The sequence below is a fragment of the Solenopsis invicta genome, chromosome 8 (assembly GCF_016802725.1).
Source record: "Solenopsis invicta isolate M01_SB chromosome 8, UNIL_Sinv_3.0, whole genome shotgun sequence".
Taxonomy (NCBI): domain Eukaryota; kingdom Metazoa; phylum Arthropoda; class Insecta; order Hymenoptera; family Formicidae; genus Solenopsis; species Solenopsis invicta.
Window position 1 is genome coordinate 6,107,625 of NC_052671.1, and position 16,387 is coordinate 6,124,011.

General features: G+C 37.9%; 2 protein-coding genes across 4 annotated transcripts in view; one reads left to right on the plus strand and one right to left on the minus strand.

Annotated features, from left to right (window-relative positions):
* The window catches only part of LOC120358431, a 163,571-nt gene extending 156,724 nt beyond the window's left edge, over positions 1 to 6,847 (minus strand). Inside the window, exon 1 of one of the 2 annotated variants that reach the window (XR_005575389.1) lies at positions 6,595 to 6,847. The gene's annotated coding sequence lies outside the window, so the exon portion shown is untranslated. Of the gene's footprint in view, positions 1 to 6,190 lie in introns of both variants that reach the window. The other variant, XR_005575388.1, reaches the window with a different exon arrangement.
* Positions 1 to 16,387, plus strand: part of LOC105196796 (bifunctional heparan sulfate N-deacetylase/N-sulfotransferase) — a 317,002-nt gene that overhangs the window by 193,845 nt on the left and 106,770 nt on the right. Inside the window, exon 1 of one of the 2 annotated variants that reach the window (XM_011162913.3) lies at positions 7,160 to 7,989. The exons of the other annotated variant lie outside the window; for it this stretch is intronic. The gene's annotated coding sequence lies outside the window, so the exon portion shown is untranslated. Of the gene's footprint in view, positions 1 to 7,159; positions 7,990 to 16,387 lie in introns of those variants that run through there. 2 annotated transcript variants of the gene reach the window in all.

A 16,387-nucleotide genomic window follows, 5' to 3' on the forward strand; every position in this document is an offset into this window, starting at 1 on the left:
TAAATAATTAGCAAAGTTATTATTTATAGACAAAAGTGTGGGCTTGACACGTGTAAAACTTTACATACTTGGCATTCAGTGCTATCTTGGTCTTTCGTAATAGCTTTGTTGGAGTGGAGCCTCGAGTTCCTTCTACCTACTTTTCTTATGGAGAAGAGCCAGATAGGCGGGTTTACCGGTTTTATAATTACGCGATATTACTTTGCGCCGTAAACCCACATGTGCAGGATTAGGGTTAGTAGTCAGGTAACATCAAAATATAAAAGTCACTAATTTCTCGGTGGAAAAAACCAGTTGTCACATAACACAAAGACATAATGTTAACATATTGCATAGTTATATGATGCAAAAGCGCAGCAATATCTCTGATATTCTTTTCCATAAAAATTGTGAATTTTACAAGAATTACAATTTTATTAAAGAACATTCGTGACTCGAAGCAAAGCAGGGAAAATTGAATCGCTTGCTTGAAGCTCGCCAAACGGAAAAGATGAGAACTCATCTACGATGAAGCACGGCGCTTCGCCGCGCCGGCACATACCGTGTCTCCGCGCGCGCCTTTCGCTTTCCGATAGATGCTCAAAGAGTGCCAGGCGCCATGGAATGCCAGCTCAAAGGAGACAAGACAAACAGAAGGACAAGGGAGTTGTCTACTGACAAAGCCGTCAGACGCCGGTATGGACTATGTACACGACTCGATCGCGGACCGGTCTGACGTACTGTTGGAATCTATTGGAGGCAGAATTTCATCCTCGCTCTACGTGTCATTTCCACTTTTTACCGATTGCCAGGTACGATGTCACATCGCGCGTGCGACCAGAAAAAAAAAGTTAGAAATGACGAATGAACTTGGAAAATTTTTTGTCGGATTCTTACAGAGCGACAACTTTCGCGTGTAAATTCGCTTGAGGTATTCGCACGGTACTGGTACGAATTTTTAATATTAAGACTCTGAGATATTGTCGTTCACTACAGTAACTCAAGACGTTTACCGTTCCAAATTGATTCTACTATTACAACTAATTCTGTTTAATTAATGAACGAGTTCTCTATTTATGTTTTCGCAATACAAAGAAGAAAAACTCTTAGAACAGGGAGTAGATATTAGTCGTGACCCACTGGTGATTGAAAAGTTTTTCAGCTATGAAAAGAGTTAAAACCAAACAAAATAAACTACAATTATTAAAAATTTCTTGTACATAAAATGATTCGTGTGATGCAACGTCAAGAATATTGTCAATACACGGAAAGAACGGTTTTGCTAAAGTATCTAAAATTTTAGCTGGATAACAAATCCGAAAATAATTTTATTAGGTTATTAAAATAATTATGTTGGACTCTCAAACTTATTTGTTGTTTTAAAAAAATTTTCGGCCAAAATCGACATAATTTGAAAATGTCTGTTCTAGAATATGCCTGATAATAAATTAAGTATATAAAGTGAATTAATAAATCTTAAATATAATTACTTAATAAATTCGTTGCTCGAGCTTTTTAAGCAGAAATTTCAAGAGAGGAATATAAGCGATAAGTACGCTATTCCACTATCGTGCTCGCAGAAATACATGATTGTATATATTAAAGAGCAAATAAAGAGGAATTTCATTTCCTCTCGTAAACTCTAGGGGAAAAAAAATTATATTTGCATTTATTTAATAAATAATTCTTCTGGAACAATTATTAAACATAAATAATATTCAGCAGTTTCATAACAATTTAAGTATTAAAAAACGCAATAAATAACTTTCTAAATTCTCTCGGTTATTTGATTCATTCGAGATTGTTAAAATGTACCTGTAATTATTGGCAAAAATTTTTCTTTAAAATGAATCACGTTTTGATAGTATCACTTTAAATAATACTAAAAGTTAATTATACTTCTATAATCCGTGGAAAAACCGATTTTGCTGAATTATTAAAACATTTAGCAAAATACAAATCTGAAAATAATTTTGTCAATAACTATTGAAATAATTATAAAGAACATTCAAACATGAGCAACAAAGTTTTGACATTCTAGCAACCAGTTTGAGTGCTCTGCATAATTATTTTTAAGATCTTACAAAGTCATTTTCAAATCAATATCCAATTAAATTTTCAGACACGTTAGCCAAACCGTCCTCTCCGTGTATTTTTTATAAGTATAAAAGTATTGATTACAATCAAAAGCAGTACTGTTAAATGTTCTCACTCAAGTTTCGCGAAACAATACGAGCTCTTGAAGGTAGGAAAATATGATAATATTCTTACCGAATAGTGTCTATGTAAGAGAGTTTGGTGTACGCGCTATCAGATAATGGACGAACTTACATAAAACGATTGAAACGCTACCTTTTCTTTCAGTAAGCGAGATTCGAAGAAACGGGGGGAGAAGGCAATTGGGAAAAACGATGTCTGCATCGTGATTTTAATTGGCCGTGACGATAAACGTAGCAAGGTGGCACTCAGCAAAAGTAGGTAATAACGATTAAAAGTCTAATCGGCTGAAAACTTGTTAACTTTCGCGAAACTGCCGGCATGGGATTCCATCTCACGCCGAGTGTTAGTTCGCATAATAAAAGAGCCCGGAAGCTGAAGAGAAAATCGAGAATATATTCTAAAGCAGGGAGAGATGAATTGAAATCAATCGACCGTAGATTGGCGTAGCACGACGCTTTGTTAGAGAAAAAGTTAATTGAGTGTTCGATAACCGTAATTAAACTTTATATAGTGATCACATGCAATTACACGTAAATATGATTTTATATCTTTTCCTGTGAGACAAATAATTTCTTTTTCTATTCAATTTAATGTAAAAATTTTAAGAATATACAGACATATATTTTAGAAAAATCGTATTTATACGTTGGAGGATCGCGTAAGAGGAACAATGAACTGTAATATCCAGGACACCGTGAGAATCCTCTTCTCTTTCTTTCCTGGCATTTTCCGTTCGTATGAATTCAAGTATTACTATGATCTCTTACCGACGATTCTCGCCAGGCATCCTCGAACGTGATACTCCGAAATTCAAGAACATAATCCGAATCCCGGGAGCACAATTTCAGATCCGGCAACTCGTGTTCGCGTTATGCGCGAAAAAGAACGGGAGAGAGGAGAGAAAGAGAGAGAAGGCGGACGACGTCAGAATTCTCGCGCCGGTATAAAACGCCTCGCACTTAGCGTCTTATGCCGGCGCTACTCCGAGAGAACGAGAGAGTCGCGGGAGACGTATCGGATGCACGACGAAAGACGGCACGGAAGGTCGAGGTTTTAGCGAACATCTGCCAGGCTAGCTGATTTCCAGTCGGCGATAAGACCTCGAAACGCAGCCGAGACAGCTAGTATAACCGCGTCAGAATTCATTAGTTAACCCTGCGGCTCAGCATTTTTGCAGGCTCATTTCACAGTGTAGCCTGCATGGTATACAATACATACATACGTGGAATTGCATCGTTGAATTCGGAAAAATGCGGAGGAGAGAGAGAGAGAAAAAGAGAAACTACAGCTTCAACTATCACAGCTTGAATACCAAAAGAAGCACCGTACTCCGAGTAGCGTGGTGAAAGCACACTGGTTCACTGCGAGGTGAGAGATATCGGCATAATATCGACGCGACAATCGTTCGTAAACTTTAAATTGCTTCGTGTTGCGCGAGATAACGCAAAGCCGAACGGATAAGCGCGTGACATACGAAATTACGTCGCCTAGGTGGTGGTACAGCTCGACATTTTTGCTGTGCTCAAAATCTGCATGAAAGACGGTATTTGGCTTTAAAAATATTGAAGAATATTCGCGAAATTTCTCCCGCGGCCATCGCGGTATTAGAAAAGTTCATATCGGATTGCATTTCACAGAAATGTCGCGCGACTGAAGAGCAATTGAATGGCGGCTCGAATTAACTGGATTTGGGATTCCAAGTCAATCATATCCGACTACTGTTCATCCATTTTCTCTGAAAGCGTCCATTGATCTATACATGTATTATATTTATATATAATTTATACAACGTTCGCGAGAACTACGTGGGCAAACTGACTTTTTAGAGAAATTTCGCTGCAGCAGACTTTTGTCTTTCGATGAACGATATACACGCGAAAATAAAGAGTAATCGAGCGAACGCGATTATAACTCCCGAGCCACAGAGGGTGTATATCGACGCGTGAGAATAATGGGCGTAGAGTTATCTCACACTTCCTATCCGAAACGGTTCGGTCAGCTGGAATAATGCATGAGTAGAACTCGTTCAAAATATAAGATAGATATACCATATCAGAACTAATGAATTCACGCTAGTGAATCCGCGGGATAATTATATCGCTGATAAGGAAAATTTCATCAGACTTTAAAGACGTATCGTCAAGGGAGTTAGTTAAATGAACTTTGCTCCCACGAATTTACATTAAAGATAATTGCCAAATATTCGACGTCTCTCGGAGACGGAAAAGAAAATTTATCTTTGAAACACGGAAATACATACAGATTGTTCGGTAAATTTTAAATGCTTTAACAAGACAGTTTGCCAAGTTATCAAAAGAAAATTGTGCAAACTGTTTGTACTAATTTTCGTTGAAGAGGAAGTTTCGACAAACATCAACAAATATGCCCCACTGAAGTTTTACCTTTATAAACCTTTAATCTCTTCATTGCTCTTTATTGAATTGTATTGATATTTTATAGATGTGTAGGGGGAAAAATTGCCAAATACGCACCGCTTAAATTATTTTTTATTGTATTTCTCTTTTTATATATTAATTTGTACGCAAATTAATTCAAAAATTGTAACTTGATGCTTCATGTACCCATTTCTATAATATTTAATCTTTTACCGGTAACAATTTGATTGATTATAAGTTTTTTTTATAACATACTGCAAAAGATCAGATTTAAGTAACTAACCATCTATTATAAATTCTATCTTTTAATATCGTTTTTAAAAGTTTCAAAGTTAGAAATTACAATAATTAAAAATATATAAGAATCGTTAACCAATACTTTATTAATAATTTATTATTTGAAAAAAGAGTCAAATATTTAATAATTAATAACGATGATGAATAAGACGTCAAAATAAAACTGGAGCGTTTCTCTCAATTTATTTTAATTTTATTATCAGCTATATAAAATTCATCAAAAATTAATATCAGTTGTATGTTGTATCTGATTTTTTTAAATATTATTAGCACGCACAAAATAAAGTGTCATCTGTTAAGAACGTTTTGACTAAACAACACGAGCTAAAAGTTATCAAAATTTAAAGCCTGAAGTTTTCTCTAAGTTTATTCTTTTTTTCTTAATTAATAACAAAAAATTTTTGTAGCAATTGCTTGTATTTTGGTCCTGAAACTAGGTGCAAAAAGGAAAACAGTGAAACTTTTGATTTATAATGCAAAAAGAAATTTTGCAGCAAAATTATTATATTTTGCTGTAGTTTTAAATAAGTAACTTTTAAATGGGTAAAGTCGATCTAAATAAATTTTTACACAAATATTTTATAAAGTTGAATTAGTATGTGTAAAAATTTGAATTTAATTGGTAATGGTACTTGCCCATCAAATTTGCTAATAAATACTGCAAAACGTATTTTACATAAAAATCAAGAGTAAACAAAAAATTAAATAGCTTTTAAGCTGCTGAATTTAAGTGAAATGTGTTAAAATTTTACACAGATACTGAAATGTAATACTAAAATATTCTATGAAATTTTTATATTTTTGTTTTTTTTTTTTTAGATATGACACATGCAACCTTAAATTTTTTATCTATACATATAATTATTTTTTTATTTATTTCATATTTTTCCACCCAAATGTCGTTTATAAAATATTAAGTAAAAATATCAAATATTGCTGAGGCTTAGGATTTAACCAACTGGCACGCATTCAGCAATTGTCCTCTATACCTTTCAAGATTAATACATTTTTTTTGCTAACTCTGTTTCGTGTGTGTATGTATGTGCAATTTAAAGAGATGTCACAAAATTCTAGACGTGCGTTTTTAAAACCGCTAGGCTATCGATAAAAATGTACTGTGGTCGACGGAATCAATTCTCCTTTACGCTAATTAAACCGTTATGAAAAGCCGCGCAAATAAGTGGCGTGTCAAGTGCATACACAGGGCATACACACGTACACACACACACTCACACGGAGGCACGCACGTAAGCTTGGCCGGAGCACCGAGCTCGAATTCGCGTACGCGATAAACTCACCTACGTCGTTCTACGTGACATGATACGTGAGCGCACGAGGACGATCCGTCGTCCGCGTCCAGCGCCTACGACTCCCCTCGCATTTGCGACAGCCGCAATCGGTTCGTCGCGAGTGCAAGAGCGTAGTACATCAATATGAGGATCGCGCGAGGCGATGCGTTTGGGCGCGACCGCGTGCCAAGTTTCGCGTGCGGCGCATGCGTGCGCATTCCGCTTGCCTCGCGTCGTCTCTCTCTGACCGACAGCCATCGCGTGGCAAGTCTTCATCGTGACAACGAAGGAGTTTCGTCTCTCCGTTCGACCAGCACACGTTGCGTCTAGCACATAGTATTCTCGCTCACGTATGTCTTTGTTTCTCGCTCGAGCGGTCGGAGCACCCAGTTCTCTCTTTCTCAGTCACTCACCTAACGCCATCTTTGTCTGGTCAACAGCGCGCCTCTTTGTCGTAACACCGGCCGCAGTAACTCCATCCCGCTCAGCTCGTCACCTGTTCTCTCTCTCTCTCTCTCTCTCTCTCTCACGCATCGTTCTGCCGAGCACTACTACCGCTTTTTCGTCTGTCCCGTTCGCGCAACCGTTACAGTAAATGGATCTCTCACTCCCGCGCATACACCAGTGTACTCTTTTACCACCGCTACCGCGGCGCTGGCTGGAGAGACGGAGAGGACAGAGTCACGGAAGAAGTCTCGAGTGGTGGGGGAAGCCGGGCGGGCAGCCGAGTGGGAGCGAGCACGGCCGAAGGGAGCGTGACGCAGAATGGGGGAAATGGCGGCGGAGCAGTGGGGCAAAGGCCGGCGGCCGACTAGTTTGAAATACCGGCGGGGTACGTTCAAGGAGAGAGAGAGAGAGAGCGAGAGAGGATAAACAAGCGCGAGAGGGGCGGACGACCCCTCTAGCCGGGCGATGCCACTCAACTGAATCCCCGCTCCGTTCTCGCGGCAGTCTGACGCCGGTCGCGCAGTCAGCATGGCTGGATTTTCGCGCAGTTTTTCGCCGGTCCTCCCGTGCTGAGGGCTCCGAAGTATATACTCGAGGTAACGTCGCACTCGTTCACCGTCGTGCGAGACATCAGGCTCGCGCTCGTCATCGCTCGTCGTCGTCCATCGTCGTCGTCGTCGTCGTCGTCGTCGTCGTCGTCGTCGTCGTCGACGACGACGTCTCCCTTCTCGTCGCGCGAGCGCGCCTAGTGCCCGTCCGATTTACGTCTGACCGAGGCAGCACGAGAGACCCGAGGACGGACGCCAGATGCTTGAACCTAACCTCCAAGCGCGAAGAGCGCCCCGAGGGAACACGCTCGCTACCGCGTCTCGCGTACAACGTGACTTCCTCCGTCCCGTGGCTGATTTTACTTCTGCGTCGCGCTAATCTCACGAGGATCCTCGATCACTCGCGATCGATATATCTCGCATGCGACATCGCGCGGGGCGCGAGTGATCGAGAACAGAGTGCGAGAGCGAGAGAGAACGAGAACGACAGCGGCCGCCGAGAATCCCGCGCGTCTTCATCGTGGAAGGAACTGTCCGGGAGGCTGTCTCGAGGTTCGTGTCGCGCGAGGTGATTGACGACGAGAGGGGCGAGGTAGAGAAGCGGCCGCGCTTCACGGCAAATGACAGTGCAGTGAGAGAAGGGCGCGAACGGAGCAACGGTTCGTGAACGGAAAGAAAGGCTCCGGGCTCCGTGGCAGGCTGTAAATTTTGACCTCGAGGAAAGAAGAAAGAAGACCCTCTCGTCCCAGGGCCCTCCTCGGGATACGGAACGCGATCCGCTCCGGACCGAGGTTCCACGGAATTTTCTTAACGGTGAGTCTCTTCACGACTTTTGTCAACACGGACGCTCGCGCTCCGAACGAGTTCGACGTAACAGTTTCGGGAGGGCGATGTATTCTTGTTTCGTTTGTTTACTGGCGGGGCATTTAAACCGCGCGTCGCTCAGTCGAGCGAGACGATAAGGCGCGCGGCATAAATAATGTTGTGATCATGACGTTGATCGTAAACAAACCGTAGCCCGTCGTCGACTTTTCAAACACGTGACGCGCGATTGAGTGCAGCAAGTGTGCGCGATTGCAGATACGATTATTATCGTAGCTAGATGGTCGGCCACGGAAAATAAATAGGATAATTAATTCATTTAATTACCAATGAATATCGCGAGCCGCAGTTTTCACCGCGCACCTGTGTGAGCAAATTAAATTCTCTACTTTTCCCTTATCGTCTCCCGTCCGTTTGCTGATGAAACGCGAATAAAACCTCTCGTTAAAAATCGGTCATATTTAATATCAAACACGCGCAGCTACACATTCCGTTATCTGTTTTCTGTAGAAAGAAAACACAATCTCTTTTTTTCTCTCTCTTTCCGTCCGTCTCTTTTTCACTTTCTCTCATTCTCTCTCGGCAAGCCGACGCACGTGCGTCCTCTACGCGCACTTTCATGACGAATAAATCTTTTATCTTTTTATCTGCGGCGCACGGAAGCGATAACCAAGGTTCGCTTTATTTATCTCTGCGTAAATTATCGTCGTTTGCTTATTTCCAAGATAGAAGCTTCAATTTCGCGGCGCGCTCAATAAAAGCATTTGAAAACCGAGCGAACGACTCGTCCGACGCGTTATTTTGTTGCGTCTCGTCATTCCGATGAACCCGAGGCGAGAGGCGGAGAGGCGGCGCGTAGTCGCGAGCAATCCGCATCATTAAGCCGACTCTGGCTGCAGATTCTTGGATAGCGTCGACCTCCACGTCATCGGTTCGGGGAGGAAGACGAATGCGCCGTAATAATGGGACCGTAATTCCACAACTAGTTCGTGGTATTAAAGCCGCGACGGCCGTCGCCGCGAATAGTCCGTCTTCATCACGATGAATTTAATTAGCTGTGACTTGCGTAATTAAATATTCGGTCGCGCACGCGAAAGACACGCGCTCGCTCGCTCGCCTCAGTCTCCTCCTCAGATGCATTCCCACGGTGCGAGCTCGCGAGTGGAAATGAATTCCGCGCATATTTCGTATTCGATTTCATTCTGTGGCATATTTTTAGAGGCGAGAGAGAGAGAGAGAGAGAGAAAAGAGAGAGGGAGAGAAGTTTCGGGACGAGGCGCGGAAATTGCAATTTATATTTCTAATTACTTATTCGTCGCAACGCCTCGCGCTTAAATTACGATCGAGGCGAATGATAGCAAATCGAAATTGGCAATGGACGACGTTATTAGAGCTGCGAATAGGAACGAGTGACCAAAATTATTCCCCATTAACGATTTAAAATTACTCTCGTGTAAACAAAGGAGGGAACGTGATGCGGTACTGTGAAATTGGATTGATATTCAAGTGGCGATAAAGTAGTATCTGCGATAATAGATCGTATTTTATGTGACGCGGCGCATTTACCGTAATTACATGCCGATGCATCTGCCGGCGCGGTTTTTACGCTTTCTCGCTGATGGGGAGGACGGGATTTACTGGCGACACATTATGTGTCCCACTGCTTTTCCGACCGTGTCTGCATGCATCTTTTCCGCGCGCGCTGGCGTGGTCGCCTTTAAACGCCGCTCGCCTTTAATGCGACGTCGTACGAACCCTCGTCAGGATCCACACCGCGGGGATGTAGTAAAAATTCCACGTTTGTAGAGTAGAGGGGAAGAGAGAGAGAGGAAGAGAGAGAGAGAGAGAGAGAGAGAGAGAGAGAGAGAGAGAAGAGGGTAAGGCGTTGGAAAAAGTTGAACAAGGAACGTTCGCGCTAACACATAGCGGAAGAGACTCCAAGGCACTGGCAATGTTTTCAGCTAGGTAAAACACGGATTCAGCCTGCAGTTTGTTTTCCTGTTTCTTCATTTCATTTAAGTCACGCACGTATCATGTGTGTCTTCTAGCGACATTATACGAAATATATTTTAAAACCATTGATTCGCGGAACAGTGTTGGATAGTATCTCTATACATGTATCTAGATACATGTATAGAGATGCATTTTATGTATTTGATTCTGTATCTGAGATACACTTGAAATGGAGTATTTGTATCTGTATCTAGATACTAAAACGCTATCTGAATTATATTTCAAATACACCCTGGTAGAAATGTATGCAGTTTTCTTACACACTCATTCAGTTATTGTCTATTACTGTATTTACCACATTCGCTATAACAATATTAAAACGTAAAAAATGGATCAAAAACTTGATAGAGTTTTATTCAGTGGCTGAAGTAGTTTTCCTGATAAAATTATGCATAGATATCGGCCCAGTTACAGTCTAGAATTAATAGATAGGTTTTCAGGCTTGTTGGTTAAACGATTGAATAATCCGCTTATTGTCTTGGTTTTGTTCAGTGAATGCATTCAGATTTTATGCATCTTTTATGCGCAATAACTACAGGCAAAGTGTTACATCTTGATTGGAATTCTTACACAGAAAAAATTTATTTTAATGCTTGAAATGAAATATGTATTTACAGTACAAAAATGTTTGTTCAATAAAAAAATGATAGTTATAATTAAATTAGTGATTCTTGTACTAAACAAATATTTATTTACATTTAATAAATATTTTTGTTGCAAGTATTCAAACAAATGTTCATTAAAATTTTTTCTCTGGGTGAAATAGTTTTACTTTTTAATTACTACACAGAAATAACTAAGTTATTTATTGACTATATTCAAAAAATGCATGAAATTTCTACTAGGGCATTTTCAGATACATTAACTAATGATATCTTCAAAGCATTTTTGGTTTATGGAGGAACGAATTTTTAATTAGTAAAAGTGATTGAAATAGTTTTTGGATTATCCAAATAACGAATGCTCAATACTGTATCGAATATTCTAAAAGAAGATAGAGCGATGGCACGTGTAATGTATAAAGGCTATTTTCTTTTATTCTATAATTATGAGTTTGGTTGGAGAATTCCTTGATATCTTCCTTTTCGCATATTAAATTAATAATACATATAAATTTAAATATTATTTATTATTATTTCATAATTAAATTTAACGGATACGTGTGTAGAAATTTTATTTGTTTTACATTTATGTAAGTTTGTCACGAGTTGTCACGCTTCTAGAATTTTTTTATTAAAAAAATCTGTGACAATAAAACACTACACGATGTAGTCTACATTGCTTTAAATTGACGTGTGTTTAATCACGCTTTGTGTTCTGTACGTTTAGTTAGATCATAGCAAACAAATCGTTAGGCGACACTAACATTAATGAACATTTATTTATTTGTGTATTTTGTGCATATTACAATAAAATATAATTTCGAAGTATCTGATATGCATCTGAGGATACTTTTAAAGTATCTATACACATTTTAATTTGTGTATCTGTATTTAGATACATTTTAAAAATATTTTACCAATCACTGTTCGCGAAACAGCCATTGGAATTTGTACCGATCCGACGCGATCGTTTATATAACGCAATTATTTCGTTATTAAATCTCGACCGTTAATTGCCGTTTTTTCCTCGTTACCGAGCGCAGCTTGGAAATGTGGATTAATGACGATGCAAACGGAAATCTTATAGTAATGTTAGCCTATTTAAAGTAGTTACGTCATACCGTCTCGATGTTGTGATGTAACATTCATCGCGTTTGCAGCGACATTGTGTTGAATTGTAACGATCTGATGTCAATCGTTTTATCTGGCTCAATGCGAATCGATATTCACGAATCCATTCCTGACGCCATGCGCTCTTGTTACTACTCTGGTAAAGGTATTTATTTCTCGCCTAACGGAATTGTCTCGATATTAAACTCAGCTTCGGACTCGAGCGGGATTCGCTCGCTTATCGGCTCTCGCACGCCGATCGTTACCGAAAATTGTTCCCGTACGCGAGAGACTTCGACGCCGCATCTCGCGTGCCGTCGACCTCGAGTGCATGCCGCGTACTCGTGGAAATTCCGAAAACGCCGATCCTGGCTGGCGAGCCATTTTCGTGACATTTATCTCGCGGCAAGTTCGTGCTAACATTGCGCACTTCTTGCCGGAGTTCGGATGCAACGTCCGGATAATTCACATTGAGTTAGAGAGAGGAAGAGAAGACGCAACGGTCGGAAAATGTGTGTAAGAGAGAGAGAGAGACTCTCGTTCTTTTTCAGGTTTTGATACGAATTACCCGAGTTTGCGTATCCTACCCTCAAGATTACCCTCTTTTCACGGTCGCCTTCGGCGCGAGAGACGCGCTTCCCGCGTGATGCGAAAAGTTTGAATGGCTTTCGTTACCGGATTTTCCGGGCGACGCGCTTCGCTACATGCAAATTCGAAGTATTTTCCACGAGCGTGCGCGCGCGGGCGCGCGAGACGGTCTTTAGGGACTTTGCGAGGTGCTTTCCGAATTGGGTTCACGAGCCCACGGGATTTTACCCGGCGGTAATCAGATACGGTGTAAGGATCGTTGTAATCCACATTATATCCGCATCGATCTCTCCTCAGCTGCCTCGCCGAGCGTATGTTACCTAGGTACTAATCAAATGACGCGAATGAATCCCGACGTATATCTCGACGACCCGCGCGCAATGCAATTCTTAACTGCAGTCTAAGCAGCATGCGTATTATTAACGACTCATCGTGACTTCCTCATGTCCTTAATTAAAATTCAGCATTTGCGCTACGAGTAATGATGCGGTTTGATACAATGATTACGCGATTGCACTTTAAGCCAATAGCGTATATTTAACTTGGAGAATTTAAATTTAATTTAATTATGTTAGAGATATTTTTTCTAACATTTAAATAGAGATATTTTTAAATAAATTTTTATCGTTTTCCGTTTTATAAGACTTAAAATAGACAAATAATTTTATTGTTACATTATTAAAAATATCATGGAATTTAATGAAAATGCTTTTCTATTTCATAAGTACATTAAATTTAATGACCTATGAATAACTGAAAAGTAGAAGAAAGTTGCTGAATACATACTGGTCTCCTAAAGCATATTTATTCAACATTTTACATTTTTACTTCATACAAGCAACATTTATATAGAGACAAAAATAAAAAGTATATATAAGAAACAAGTAATATAGATCAAATTTTAACTAGTTTTAATTTATTTTATGCTCTCAGCATTTTCGAAAACCAGATATATTTGATGTAAATTTTTCATTAAATTTTTCTTCTCATATAGCTGACAATGACATAATTATACAATTTTATTTTGAATTATTATATTTTCATAAAAGAGGAGGCTTGTTGTAGAATATTTTACATTTATTATGCATGTATGCATGTTTATAATTATAACCATTAAATCGATATTTTTACAAACTCTATCAAGTTTCCTAATTTGTACCACCATAAATTTTACTATAACGAAATGATACTAATACAAAATTGACGAGTGATAATAGTAAAACTAGTATTTGCTTATTTCGGTGTTTTTACCTTTTCATTGTTGTTATTTATTAATTATTGAATATTTAATCTCTTTTTTGTGTGAAAAGTATATGTATGTGTCAAAATGCAATAGGAAAGATTTAATTTTGTATTTAAAATTTAACTTGTTTTTCTATAAAATGCTCTCATTTATTTTTGTAAAATTGATTTAAAACTAGTAGAGAAATATTTAAATCATCGTTTAATCATCTAAAGTCAGTTAATCGATTATTTTTTAAGTGACGCAAATTTAGTTTTGAGACAAAATGAATTTTTTATATTGTTGATGTGAAGTATAAACTGGATTTTATTTAGATTTGCATCGCTCCAAAAATAATCAATTAAATTACGGAGACAATTATTTTAGATAGTAATTTAAATAATTTTCTGCTGGTTTTAAATCCATTTTACGGAAATAAATAAAGAAGTAATGTTTTTAAATATACAATCAAACCTTTCTGTCGTAATTTTCTGTCAATTTTTATTATTAAAAAAAATTGACTCACCGTCGAAATAAACAAATAAGTTTATGATTTTTTAATTTCTTATTGAGAAAGCAATTATGATTTTGTTTTAAAAAAAATTCTAAAAATTGTTGTAAATTAATGAAAAATTTAATTTATGAGTTAATTTTAACAGTTTTATACAGTTAATTATTCATCTATTCAATATTGCGAAAATCTTGTTAAAAATAATGAAATTTGCGATAGTTTTTTCGCTAAGCACAAATTAACTTAAAATTTATTATTTATTACACGAGATAAAAAAAATTAACGGAATTTAAGATATCTTGTATACAGATAATTTCTCTTTAGAATTATAAAGTAACGTGGCACACATTTTTATTTGTTAAAAAAGAATGTTATTTTTTTTATTCGAGCAGCATGTATCATTCAGAATTTGCCAAGTAGAAAGTAATCATTCGACCAAAGAAGTAATCATCCATTACAAATTTGATCGTTGCGTGTCATTATGCCGTACCGACCATGATTAGCGCGTCATACACGAGCTAATTGGTTCGTTGTCGTGCTGTGTGTCCGCGCTTACGTGCAACGCACTTCGCTCGTTCGATCGGCCGATCGTCAAATCCCGTCGCGAGTTATTATCGCGTCGCGCGCTTATCCGCTTCCGGATTCGCGCACGATAATTGAGCGCACTCCGGTTCATGCCGCGTTAAAACGAGTTTAACCCACCAATAGCGCTACTGGCAGCCTGCCGTCGATATTCGTATAATGTCGTGATACAGCGATTCTCCGACCCGCCGCTATATACGTTCATCGGCCCGAGAAGCGTAGGCGATGAACTCCTTTACCGCACCCACGGTATTATCTTAAGTTAGCACCGACATACGCACGAATTCATGACGGAGCAGTCGCGTTTGCCCGTTATACGTTTCTCGTAAGCCGATTCTGTCGAACTTACATTGGCTGTGAATCGTGATGGCACATCTTATTCGTCGCTGCACCATGAGAAAACGAAATAGTTTTGGCAATTATAGTTTGACAACTACCTTTAAGTATCTGCCACTAGTTTTACGAAGTAGTATAGAAGTAGTACTAAATACTAAAAAATAAATATAATTACTGCAACAATTTGTATGCACTATTAATTGATAATGAAATAAGGACTCAACTTTACACGTTACACAGTTATATAGACTTTATACAAATGAGATTGATAATTTTCCATTTCTTCTAGTTTAAGTAACTATTTTTTTTTTTTGAGTGAAAAAAAGCATAATGCCAGCATAATAACTAATTAATCATTTGCTACGACACATAGTGTCTACGACAATAATATATTTCTCGTTGAGACTTTTGCGTGGGCATCTAGGATCTTAAAGTTGATTAAGTATTCATATATACAACCGGAATATAAGTCTGAAAGCAGTGGAATAGTCGTGATGTGGTATTCTAAGTGCTAGGAGAAGAATGAAGAATTTTAAGGTTGAATCTCAGGCTCAATTTTTTTGTCGCCTTTATTTGTGTTACTATTTTTCTGTTATTTAACGAATAGTTATTAAATTTTCTTAATATTATATAATTTAATTTATTTTTAATTATATAACGTTTTACACTGAGAGAAAAATCTGGTAACATCTATCGACCGTATTTTAGTGTGTTTAGCGTATTGATGATTTATATTTAGTAAATATTATCAAACATAATAATAATAATAATCAACTGTTTCACAATAATTACTGGTCTTGATTACATTAACCGAACATTTGATTAAAATTATTTTACCAAAGCTTTAGTAATTATCATCTAGGCTTAATTGTATTATTAGATTCTTTTAGCATATGGCCACAGTATACAAATTTGAATTAATTTATTTATGAACCGTTCATTAAATAATTTAATGTCTATGCATGGAAAGAAAGTTTTGTTGAAATATTTAAAAATTTAGTTAGATAGAGATTTGGAAACAGTTTTATTAAATCGTTAAACTAATTGTGGAGGACATTCAATCATGAATAATGCAAAAAATTTTTGGATAATCTAACAACCAGTTTTACATAATTATTTTAATGGTCTGACAAAATTATTTTCAGATTTTTATTCTATTAAATTTTTAAATATTTTAACAAAAGCCGTTTTTTCCATGTATATATGAATGAATAAATCTGAATCTATGAAAACACATTTCTTTATTCATATTAATGTGTTGAACATAAATTGTCTTAAACAATATTTATTACACTGACTATTTATACTTTTTTTGGACGTTTTTCCGCATATAATTCAGTCATATATAAGAATTTAAATGGTTGGTAATTCGAAACTCAAATAGTTAATTTGAAACTGGAGAAAAGTTTTGAAAGTTTTAAATAT